This window comes from Pinus tabuliformis, chromosome 3_2, assembly GCF_031772625.1.
Source record: "Pinus tabuliformis cultivar Carrire ecotype Pingquan chromosome 3_2, CPIR1, whole genome shotgun sequence".
Taxonomy (NCBI): domain Eukaryota; kingdom Viridiplantae; phylum Streptophyta; class Pinopsida; order Pinales; family Pinaceae; genus Pinus; species Pinus tabuliformis.
In genome coordinates this window covers 1,055,264,472-1,055,276,663 of record NC_142302.1, presented here as the reverse complement: position 1 = coordinate 1,055,276,663, position 12,192 = coordinate 1,055,264,472, and the positions used below count along the sequence as shown (strand labels likewise).

Sequence of the window (12,192 nt, the reverse complement as noted above, 5' to 3'; positions counted from 1 at the left end):
AGATGAGGTTGTATCAGATGAAGAAGGGTCAGTCGATTGACACCTTCCTTGGAGGACTGAATGAGATCCGAGACCAGTTGACTGCTATAGGAGTGACACTGGATCAGGAGCTTATGGTGAGGACAACCTTAAATGTTGTCTCAGAAGATTAGGAAGTGTTTGTCCAGAGTATCCTAGGTAGAGGGACTCTCCCACCTTGGGACGAGATGTGGGTAGCTCTTCACCAGGAAGAGATTAGATGGCAGTCGAAAATAGGTAGCAGTAGCAAAGGGATCAAGGTCAAGTAGGAGGAAAAGGATGTGGCCCTAGCATCTGAGGGAAAGCAGGAGAAGCAGAAGAAGAAATATCTCTCCAAGATCAAGTGCTTCCACTGTGGGGAGATGGGTCATTATGCAACCCAGTGCCCAAGGAAGAAGAGTAAGGGAGAGTCTTCCAAGACTAAGGCAGTGCCAACACGGGCAAAGAACTAAGTTTTAACAGACGATGATTGTGCCATGAGTGCACACACGCCACTTGAGTGGAAGTGGGGACACATCAAGCTGTAGTTAGGCAGACTGCAGGGAATGAGGGGCAGGATCCTTAAGGTACCCAGCCTCTTGGATTAGAACTTGCTACGGGAGCTCCGACGAGGAGTAGCAGGACTAGCTGAGTAGGTAGAGACGGATGTGGATGGAGCGGTAGAGAGAGCTACAGTGCAAGAGTCCCGAGACAGCGCAGGGCTAACAGGCTGCAGTAGTGTGAGAGGCATAGGAGTGTTGCACTAGTGTAGGAAGGCACAAAGAGGTGTGCAACAGTGTGAGATGCAGGGAGTTGTTGCAGTAGTGCAGAGGTCAGAGAGGGAGCACCGGTCAACGACAGAGGGAGCTTCAGCATCATAGGGTGTTTCTAGCCCAACAAGGAGGTGAGTTGGGAGATCAATTACTTACTTCTCAATAACTAAGTTGCAGTGCAACAATGGGCAGCATGATGCAACATGATGAGAGGAGGTGCAATGCTGGGAGAAAGGACCAACAACAACACGGATGCAGAGGGAGTTGTCGTACATATGCAACGGTGTCAGTGGCAGAACCATGGGCAGCAGTAAAGGAGGCAACAATGCAAAGGATGTTGGGCAGGAAGGCCTAGCATCAGCACAGGTACCGATGCCGAATGATCATAGTAATACTCAATGAGGAGTATTGCTAGAGCACAGTCCTCCCTAAGAGGGAGTGTTGATTTGGGGTAGCATCAGATGTGCTCTAGCCATGAAATTTTGTGGGAGGCTGGGGCACATGAGATCTCCAATACCAAGAAATGGTTTGCACAGATTCTAAACAGGTCAGGAGATATTAAAATAATTAATATTTTTAATGGAGTCCCTAAGTCTAAACTTAGGGAAAATAAATTATTAATGTGTATTAATATGAATATGTGTTAGAATGGTCCAAAAGACATGGATTAAGCCAGATATAATCTTAACCATTGATTAGGGACATAATCTCGTCCGTTGAGATGTCAATAGGAAAAGTATGAGAGGAGGCTTGATGGTCACTTGGAGAACACACCAGAGTGATCAGGGATTCTATTCTCTAGAGTGGGGTTTGCTAAGCGAGATAGAATCAGTGATCAGGAGAGCAGATGAGGGGCATTGAGTACAGAGAAATAGAGAAGTCAGAGATTTTGTCGGGAGAGTAGCGCAACAGCCAAGGAATGTGATGTAGAGCCAGCAAGGGCTCACGCAGAGTCAGCCAAGTGCTACGCAGAGCACCAGAGAGGCTAGAATGTTTGACGCAGAGGCCCAGAAAGCTGACGCAGGGTCTCCTGGGGATAACGCAGGCCAAGAAAAGGTTGATGCACAACCAACGTGAGACAGAGAGGGGCTGACGCAGTCCAGATTGGGCAGACGCTGGGGTTGCAAAGATGTTTTGTGCTGAGGAGATGTCGGAAGGATTTTTTGGGGTTTTAGCCAGGAGAATTCTCTCAAACTGTGAGCTATAGCTGCTAAGGAAATTCTCTATTGGGTAGGCCAGTTTCGGTACCCATATTGTACTTTGATATTGCTTAATAAGAAAACCCTTAGATAGTTGCACTAGTTTTCCCGCATTGGGTTTTTCCGAGGACATTCGTCCAAAAATAATGGTGTCATGTGGTGTGTTTGTTCTTGTTTCTTTTAGTTATTGATCTGTAATATGTTGAGCATGCACTCGTGTTTATTTTTAGTATTTACTTTGTAAATAACTTGTTAAAAAATATAACAAGTAGGTAGGAATAAATCAGAAAAAGTGCATGAAGGGTTTCTAAACTAAGTAAACTTATAAACTTCAACATAAATTATTAAAACTTACTCTTCAAGATATATTTAGTAATACGTGGAGGGACACTATTGAGAAATAATTAGTTTTCAGAAGTTGTGATACCTAAAATTAAATGAAATGGATGTGCAGTATAAACTATTGACAATATTTTCTCCCTTCTTCATCACCAATTAATTACTAATAGACAATTACATACGCATATTAAAATATAACGCAACCACTATAACATTCAAAAACATTATCATCCAAATCCAAACACATAAACACACAAACCATTCAAAGCATCCAAACAAAGATGTACAAACCATTCAAGTCAAGCAACCCATACTAAACTAAAGAACATAATGATATGGTCATGCCAAACAAAGAAAACATAGTGTGAATTTTGAATTTATTCTCAAACGTATACATAATAATGATAATCTAAAAATTTGACATTGTTGCCCTCAACTGGAACCAGCTTAGATCCATCTAACACTGGATCTATCATACGCTAAGAGGGATCAAGTCCCTCGAGGTGCAAACCTTTCCTCAAATTCTACACTTCAAAAAGAAGGTTTACACTTCAAAGGATTTGATCCCTCTCGACGCATGATAGATCCAGTGTTAGATGGACCTAAGCTAGTTTTATTTGATCTAGTGTATGAGGGAGTTCTTAGATGCATTTTCTATGTTTCTTGAGTGCAAAGGGTTTCCTTTCCTTCATTTTCTCTCTTCATATTTGTCATTGATTGATTCATATCCCACCTTGGTACTTCCTCCATTTCTCAAATGTCATATAGTAGAGTGTAGGATGTGGAAGGCACATGAAGGGGACGGTATACCATCATTGCTATGCCATTATTCTAATACATTTATGTTAATGTAACTTTTTCCTTAGATTTAATCTCCCACTACTATAGAAACTCAAAATTTTGATTGTATTTAATTGTCTATATATTTCACTTAATTATTTCCTTCCAATTTCCCTACTCACTCTTGCTAAAAATTTGACATTGTTTCCCTCAACTGGAACCAGCTTAGGTCCATCTAACACTGGATCTATCATGCGCCATGAGGGATCAAGTCCCTCGAGGTGCAAACCTTTCCTCAAATTCTACACTTCAAAAAGAAGGTTTGCACTTCAAGGGATTTGATCCCTCTCGGCACATGATAGATCCAATGTTAGATGGATCTAAACTTGTTTTATTTGATCTAGTGTATGAGGGAGTTCATAGACTCATTTTCTATGTTTATTGAGTGTAAAGGGTTTCATTTCCTTAATTTTCTCTCTTCATATTTGTCATTGATTGATTCCTATACCACCTTGGTACTTCCTCCATTTCTCAAATGTCATATAGTAAAGTGTAGGATGTAGAGGGCGCATGAAGAGGATGGTATACCATCATTGCTATGCCATTGTTCTAATAAATTTATGTTAATTTAACCTTTTCCTTAGATTTAATCTCCTCCTACTATAGAAACTCAAATTTTGATTATATTTAATTGTTTATATATATCACTTAATTATTTCCTTCCAATTTCCATGCTCATTCTTCAATTGACTTTCCTTTACACCTCTGGGTGAAATTGCTAATTTAACAATATTTAAAAGACAAATCAGCCCTTCACAGGTCAAATTCCATCCCATGGTATCCTACTCCGCATTTATGAGAGATGAGGTTCTGCCAAACACGTGCCCAATCGTGTTCTTAGGAAGAAGAACAAGATTATTTGTTCAGACCGAACACACGCGAACTGCGCGGTCTTTGTTAAACATGCCATACACCGCACGGATAGGTGGACAAGACCATAACCACTACAATCGCATGAGCCTCATGTATTAAGTTGACCAGTGAAGCATGCATGAGCACAGCAGACAGTCGTAATAGCCATATTTTGCGAGTCAAAGCCTGAGCCGGTCAACGCCCTTGCATCCATCACACGCCCTGTATCTATTATTTCAATTGACTGGATCAGTCGCCCTCCGTTGGGCTGCACACTAACATCTATTGTTTCAGTGATTTGGATCAATCGCATTACTGGTATGAGGTGACGAATGTAAGGAAATATCCGAGACGCCATATAAGATTCGCTTAGAGGCAGATGTCACGTGTACCTCATATTTAGTGATACATATATCTCAATTTATCATTGAATACGCCTCGGAGGACGAATGAAGTTTATTTGATATATGATTTTATTCTTTTCACTCGAATTTGATGGAATAATACTTAGTAACATCCTAGTGCTGTGTTCTATTCGTTAGATGTTTTTGGGTTTTTTAAGTTAATCTTTTGGTTTACTTCGGTGAGAATTTGGTGATCATGGATAGGTTGAAACAAGAAGTTTGAGTTTTAAATTTTCTATAATTTGGAGTGTTTCAGGGCTTTTTCAAAATGATAGATTTATATATGAAACTAATAATCTAGTTTAAATAACAAAAATCTAGATACCATAAAAAAATTCACATGAGCACTACCAAAAACTCCCACACCTCTAGAATTTGGTAAGCAGGGATAGGTTGAAACAAGAAGTTTGAGTCTTAAATTTTTTACAATTTGGAGTGTTTCAGGGCTTTTTCAAAATGTTAGATTCATATATGGAGGTAATAACCTAGTTTAAACAACAAAAATCTAGATACCATAAAAAAAATTCACATGAGTACGACCAAAAACTACCACACCTCTAATAATTAAACAACATGCATAATATTTTCAAAAGAAACTTTTAAATATTATAGATTATTTAAATTTATAATTCTAACCATTTTTAACCATATTTTTAACAAAATTTATTAAACCTATATTAAGAAAAAACAAAAACATAGAACAACCAAATTTTAACAATTAAATAGAATATAATAGTAATAGTAATAATAAATTTAATTGGCAGCAATTCAGAATAAGCATCAAGATACATCTCACAGTACATGGGATATTGTCAAATTTTAAAAAATCATAGAAATAAATTAAACTACTACTATTATTTCTTTTAATGCTATGACTCACTTTGTTTTTAAAAACTAAGATTTATTTTTAATATGCTAACATTAAAAAAAAATTACATAAAAATGATCAAAATCAAATAAAAACAACAACACCTAAAAAAACTTAAACTCATTACATTCATCTTCAAGTATGGATATACCAAATACATTAAAGATAAATACACATTTGAAAACCATAAAATAAATCTCTTTTCTAATCAAATTAATAAATAAATTTATTTTATATCCATTAAAATTTATCATCAGGTTAATACAAAAAAAACTAAAAAAAACAAAATCAACTTTAAAAAAATCTTTATTTCAAAATATAAACAAGAAAATTTAATTCTAATATTTATATTGGAAAAAGGAGAAAACCCTTATTTGGATTACTATATCATCATCTACTTCAATGTTTAAACTTTAAACTTAAGTGTGTGCATTATAAGATGGTATGAGCATAGACAAAAATGAGCCTTTTCTAACGTGTTTAAAGACTTAATAAATGTGAGTCTATATGAGTCTCAACCTTTAAACATTACACTTCATGACTCAAGCTTATTTCTTTAAGATTAAATATACATAGTGCAGAATGCATGAATGGAAATGGAGACGAATATTAGAAGTCCAAAATCCACGGGTTTGTGCTCATCTTGAAATCTAACCACTATGCAACTATTCTATACTTGTCATGAAGTCTCACATTATGATCTTAATATTGTAAAAGTAATCTAATACTTTAATACTTTAATATTTTTAATAATATACAGATTTTGAAATGATCAATATCTAAAACTTGAATTAAACAAATACAAATAAATACCTGTGAAATTTAACCCTACTCTGCATTATCCTTATCTTACAATTTTCTTTCACAGATACAATATATTGTAGCGTATGACATGACTGAAAATACTTTTATATTATTGTAAAACTACCGTCCAACTTAATCCTAACCTTTGATATTCCACTTCATAAATGTATGTAAACTTAGCTACTCCCTTTGCCCTTTCACTACCAGTGACATGCGTGCACCGAGGCCAAATAAAAACATATAACAACCCACTGGTAATACAATCGAAAAAAGATGCCTACATGATCGGATCCATGAGGTCATCAGACAAATCCCACAACACACAGTCAGAGTTAAACGCTTCAACGCCCTTTACGCCGCCACGACCACCATCAGAGGCCGCCTCTTCTTCCTCCTCTTCCTCGTCGTCTTCTTCCTTTATTTGAGGAGGAGGAAACGCATGGCGTTCGCCTCCGGTGCAGGTGCTTCCACTGCACACACTCTGACTCCATGGAGAACCCTCCTCATCCTCATTGCATTCCACTGGCAGCTTCCAAAGGGCCATGCTGCTGCCACCACTTTCCACGCCTTGTTGCCGCTTTTCAGGGCTGGACTTTAATGGCGGCGAAGACGTTAAGAACGAGGTCCTGTCTAAATTCTCGGCATGACCGGGATATTCGATTGCCCATGTACTCGGCGCGACTTCATACTTGCCAGTTGTTCCTCCCCCTGCAAAGAAGGCCGATGGATAACGATGTGTTACCCCGGGGGGCTGTAGAAAGGATGAATACATGCTATTAACCCCGTTGCAGTTGCTTAGATCTTTGACTTCAGCATTAATCTGCACCGAATCCCATGGCCTGGATGACAGAGACGGTGGTTCGTTGGAGAATATATTGGATTCGAGTACCTTTGAAAGTTCAGCTTCAACTGATCTCTTGTCCTTGGCTCTATTCTCATGACAAAAACTGTTGCTTGGGGGATGGTCCCAGATCCGATTCGGAGGTTGATTGCCATTGCTGACTGTTGTTTTCTCCAGTTGCCAGTCAATGCGTTTCTTGGTGAGGAGATGAAGCATCTCGTCCTTGAAGCATCCGAGAGCGGCCTCTGCAAGGTGTGCTACCTGGGGCGGAGCCAATGTGCTTGCTATCTCGGCCATCAGGTGGGAGAAGGGTTTGTGGGTCACGGGATCGATTCCCATTCCGGACAGCTTCTTTTTCAACTTTGTGTTCCAGTGATTCTTCACATCATTGTCCGTTCGTCCAGGAAGCTGGGCAGCAATCAACGACCATCTGCAATTACAAGGTAATAGTTAATATTCTCTCCATTCAAATTATATATTTAACGATTTCAAATTTGATGGAGAGCAGTGAGGTGAACACACAATTGACTTCACTTCACTTTATAGCGGTTTTCGTTATAATTAAAATAGAAGTGAAACACACAATTGCCTTCACTTATAGCTGGTCGTTATAATTATGATGTTGGTTATCTTTATGCAAGATTTCAGAAATATTTTGAAATTAGAGAAGAGTAAGGTGAAACAAACAATTGAATTTACTTTATTTATCAGATTTCAAAATATTTGCTAGGTGTACTATTAAATTAAATTCTGCTATTCAATATCGTATAGGAACTAAAAATTAAAGCCTAAAGTAATTCAATTTTGTATTTTCTTTTGTTGAAATGGTTACACTAAAATTCGGGAGTGTTAGTAACAGAGGTATTGTTAGAGTTAACAGATTTATGAGATGCAGTTAACCACATGTCATGAAAAATATGAGGAGAATTGGTTTATTCAATATCTAACAGGGTGTAATTTGAACTCTAGATTTTCGCTTGAATTTCATAACATTTATTAGAATTATCATTCCCATTATACTAATTTTAGATAGCTCTAATATTACTGGTTGAAATTACCATTACCATTATACCAAAACTCGCAAGTGTTAGTAAATAAATACATGGCTAAAATTAACAAATCTATGAAAAAAAATTAAACACATGTACAAAATCCAATTTTCAACCTCTTTTACAAAACCCCTATACCTATAAATCCTAATAGTATAATTGAATTTGATTTTAAAAAAAATGAAACTTTGTGTATTTGACAGTTCTATTTCTGTTTTAAAAAAAACAATAAAGATCATACAAATTGTAGATTTTGGAATATTTAAAAAAGGTTTTGAAAGATTTAGGAAAAGAATCGAAGTCAATTGTTATCGACTTTATTTCTGTTTATTAGATTTCTGAAATTTTTTAAAATTTACAATAATTCCCGTAAACTATTAATTCCACTTTTATTATGGCTGTAGAGAGCACTTCTTTTAAGAATTTTTTGAATTTTTTGAACTTTTAGCAAAACTTCAAATTCGACTTTTATTTTTTTCTAGAATGCTACAGACCACTTTTTTTTTTTTCAAATAGTTTTCTAATTTTAGCAGAACATGAACAAAACTGAGAATATTTCAAAAAAAAATTAAAATCAAATATCTATTGAACCGAAGTAAAATCAATAATCATGCAGTTAATTTCGCTCTTATACATCAAATTCTTCAATTGCAATTTATGTAAAAGTTACTTAAAGTGTGATGGAGTATATATCGTCTTACCGTTAAATATATTGCAACTTTAAAGAATGAAAAATGAAAACACTGGTTTACACGAACATAGGACATATCTACGCATAACACCTACCAAGCAACATAATATTTTTGTGTAGAGAAGGGTTATCCTTAATCCAATTCTAGATTTGATTCACCCAAAAAATTCTCAACTGGACTTTCCCATTACCCAAATTTTGATTCACCCAAAAAATTCTCAACTGGACTTTCCCATTACCCAAATTTACAATCTAGATAAGCAGAGAAAAGCAACCATAGCTGAGACTACCTGTTGCCAACAACTGAATGCAATTTCACAATACTATGCTCTTCTTCTGCTGTAAATTCTCCATGCTTGAGATCTGGGCGAAGATAGTTAGTCCACCTGAGCCTGCAGCTTTTGCCACATCTCTGCAAACCTGAGAACATGAATTGGATCTTTAGAAAGTCAATCTCAGCTTAAATATATGATAATCTGTATATATGACTAATAAGCTAAGGATCATTCTAAAGTGTAGAATTTGGGAATATTTCAAAATAGGCTACACAGGAGCTAGGTAGCCAGATTCAACTATTGATGTAAATATTTTCAAAATAGTAAAACAACAAATAAATATCACAATGTAACCTAAAAACAATGAAACGAGTGATTACAATCCAAGGGAAGAAGAATGAAATGATTTATTCCATTAAACATGGAAAGAAAAGAGGGAATGAATTTCTGACCAGCCTTTTTAGGAATGAGTCTCCAGTTTCTGGTGCCATTCTGAGAGATATAGCTGACCAACTTCGCATCTTCCTCGGGTGTCCACTGACCCCTTTTTACGGCATCCTTTTCACAGCACGGTATTCTCCCCATATATATATTTCAATTTCACAAACAGAGGCTGCCCCTGGTATCCTACTCCGCAGGCTGCGCCGCAGTTCGCTTTATGACAGATGAAGGTTCTGCCAAATTCATTCCCAATCGTCTTTTTATGAGAAGAGGATTTTTTGGTCAGACTCTGCACACGCGACCTGTGCGCTCTTTGTCTCACGTGCCATACACCGCACGGTTAGGTGGACAAGACCATAGCCACTTCAATTGCATGAACTGAACGTATTAAGTTGACCAGCGAATCATGCATGAGCGCAGCAAACCGTTGGAACAGCTATGGTGTGCCCGTCAAAGCCTTTGTGGCCATGGACAGATACTCAGCCGGTCAATGCCCATGCTATCCATTCCACTCATTGTATCTATTATTGGATCACTCACCCTCCGTTACTATGCACGCTGACATCCAGGGATGGAATTTGATTTCCCGTCATGGGGTGATTTGCCAAAAAAAAATTCTCGATAAAAATAAGTATTAGAGTGGCAGAAACTATCAAATTGTTTTAAGATTTGAAATTCTTGCTAATGTTATTATTGGAGATTTTCCAAAACTTCAACATACCTGGTTATTAAGGTTTATATCATGTTAAAACCATAAAAGTCAAAACCATCTGTTAAAACTTAGTATAGTTGACCAAAAGTGGCCACATGACAAAAGCATAGGATATGACACTCTTGACTAACCATTATAGAGTTGACATACATCTTATCAACACTAATATTGTTTACATAGCTAGCACCTTCAACCATAAACACAATGACCAGGATGACACTGAAACTATAAAGGAAATATAGACTACATAGTAAAGTAAATTGTAATTTAAAAGTAAAGCCTACAAATTCCTTTTAACCTAGACATTGAGCCAATTTGTGAGAAGACCAGTTTAGTCGAGAATAATCACTAGTGAGCTTGGAGAGGCCGAAGCATGAGAGTTGTTTAGAGGCGTTACAGAGTTTGCCAGAATAACATTAAGAGGCATAGCATTAATAATTGCTTCCTCGTCATGTTGAGCATTGGAATAAGTGTCTAAATCAGCTACTATAAAAGGTTCCACGTTGGTTAACCTTACCACAAAATTTTCAAGGTAGTATTTGATGTCCTGCAGTATGTGTTTTATCTCCTCCTGGCCAGTAAAGAACTTTTAGTTCTCTACTTGCTGATCACGTATCACCATGATGTGTGATGGAAAGTAGAAAATGAATTCTTCTTCTCCTAAAATTTTCTTAGATCTGGTACTCATTTCACATTGCTTCTACATATCTCTGAGTCAGAGAAGTATTTAAGGTCTCTGAATTCCTTTGCTTCCAAATTGAAGATTTCTTTCTTGACTTTAGAGGGGTAGCATCAAAAAAATTTGCTACAGACTCCCACCCAAAAAGTTGTTTATGCCTTGATGAGGACGCAACTAGTGCTCCACCCCATCGCACTAGTAATCTTCTTCTAGGTGCCATGAAATACCTAAAATAAAAAACACTTTCCTACAAAAACAAGACGAACAACTTCCAAATTGTAGTGAGAACAAGAGAGTAAACTCACTTGTATGCCGAGGAAAAACTTGGGTATTCAGCAGAGAGATAAAGCACAGTAGCAAGGAGAAAATAATTGGTACTCCCCAAAACCTCAATGTGATAGTTGTATAACACTTGTGAGCAAATTCAAAGATGAGAGAGGGAGAAGACCCAACCTAGATTCAAAACCAAATAGAGGAGCCATAATACCAATCCCAACAAACAAGCACTGGACAATTAAAAGAAACTCTAGATGGTTTGAACGCTTGCAAAGATACTTGGGCTAAGACGACCACGAGTTTGAAGGATGGACCAGTCCCCGTATTATACAAGAACAACACAAAAAACATTGAGGAAAGACCCAACTTACAGAGACTACTTTGAGAGAAACTCGATGATGAGAGCAACTGCAACTGAGACAACGTGAGGGATGAGAAATGTGGATATCTAGATACTAACTTTTACACTATAATTGTCATGGGTATTCTCCACTTAAGCTGTGTGGCTGACTCATAGGTCCGACAAACTAAAATGTGGATATCTAGATACTAACCTTTACACTATAATTGTCATGTGTATTCTCTAGTTAAGTTGGGTGGACGACTCATAGGTCTGACAAACTAGCTCTCTTGTAGCAACCAAGCAAACATATTTCCACCACTCTGCTGGAATTTGAGGTCTTATATAATAAACTACGCATATGAGAAACCTAGTACGATAGAAAAAAAGTAATCCATGAACACTGCACATCCCTGTCCAAATGTCTCAATGGATCTTGAACATAATAAACGCAAGACAATACCGCATGATGAGCTCATTTATAAGCATAAAAGTTCGGTCAAAATGATCAAACCATATAACGAATCCATCATTGAAAGATTTTTCCTTATCTAAGTCGATAGTAGAAAAGATCCCATTTGAGATCCCACGACATATGAAATCTCAGAATTTAAATTAAGGGCATTTAATCATAGATGTTCGTGACAGGTGAGCCTTCGTACAAGGCCATGGTTGAAATGTTGTGGGACCACTTTCAATCCTCGAGGACCACCAAAAATCTGCCCATTCGATGTGCTTGTTTGGTGTATACGACACTGTGTTGTGTGACTCATACCTCAAACCGGTTATGCCCTTTGCGAAGATGGACTACA

The 12,192-nt window shown here is 37.1% G+C and overlaps 1 pseudogene; it reads right to left on the bottom strand.

Annotated features, from left to right (window-relative positions):
* Positions 1-6,353: 6,353 nt before the first annotated feature.
* Positions 6,354-9,517, bottom strand: LOC149184236 (transcription factor MYB41 pseudogene; annotated as a pseudogene).
* Positions 9,518-12,192: the final 2,675 nt, after the last annotated feature.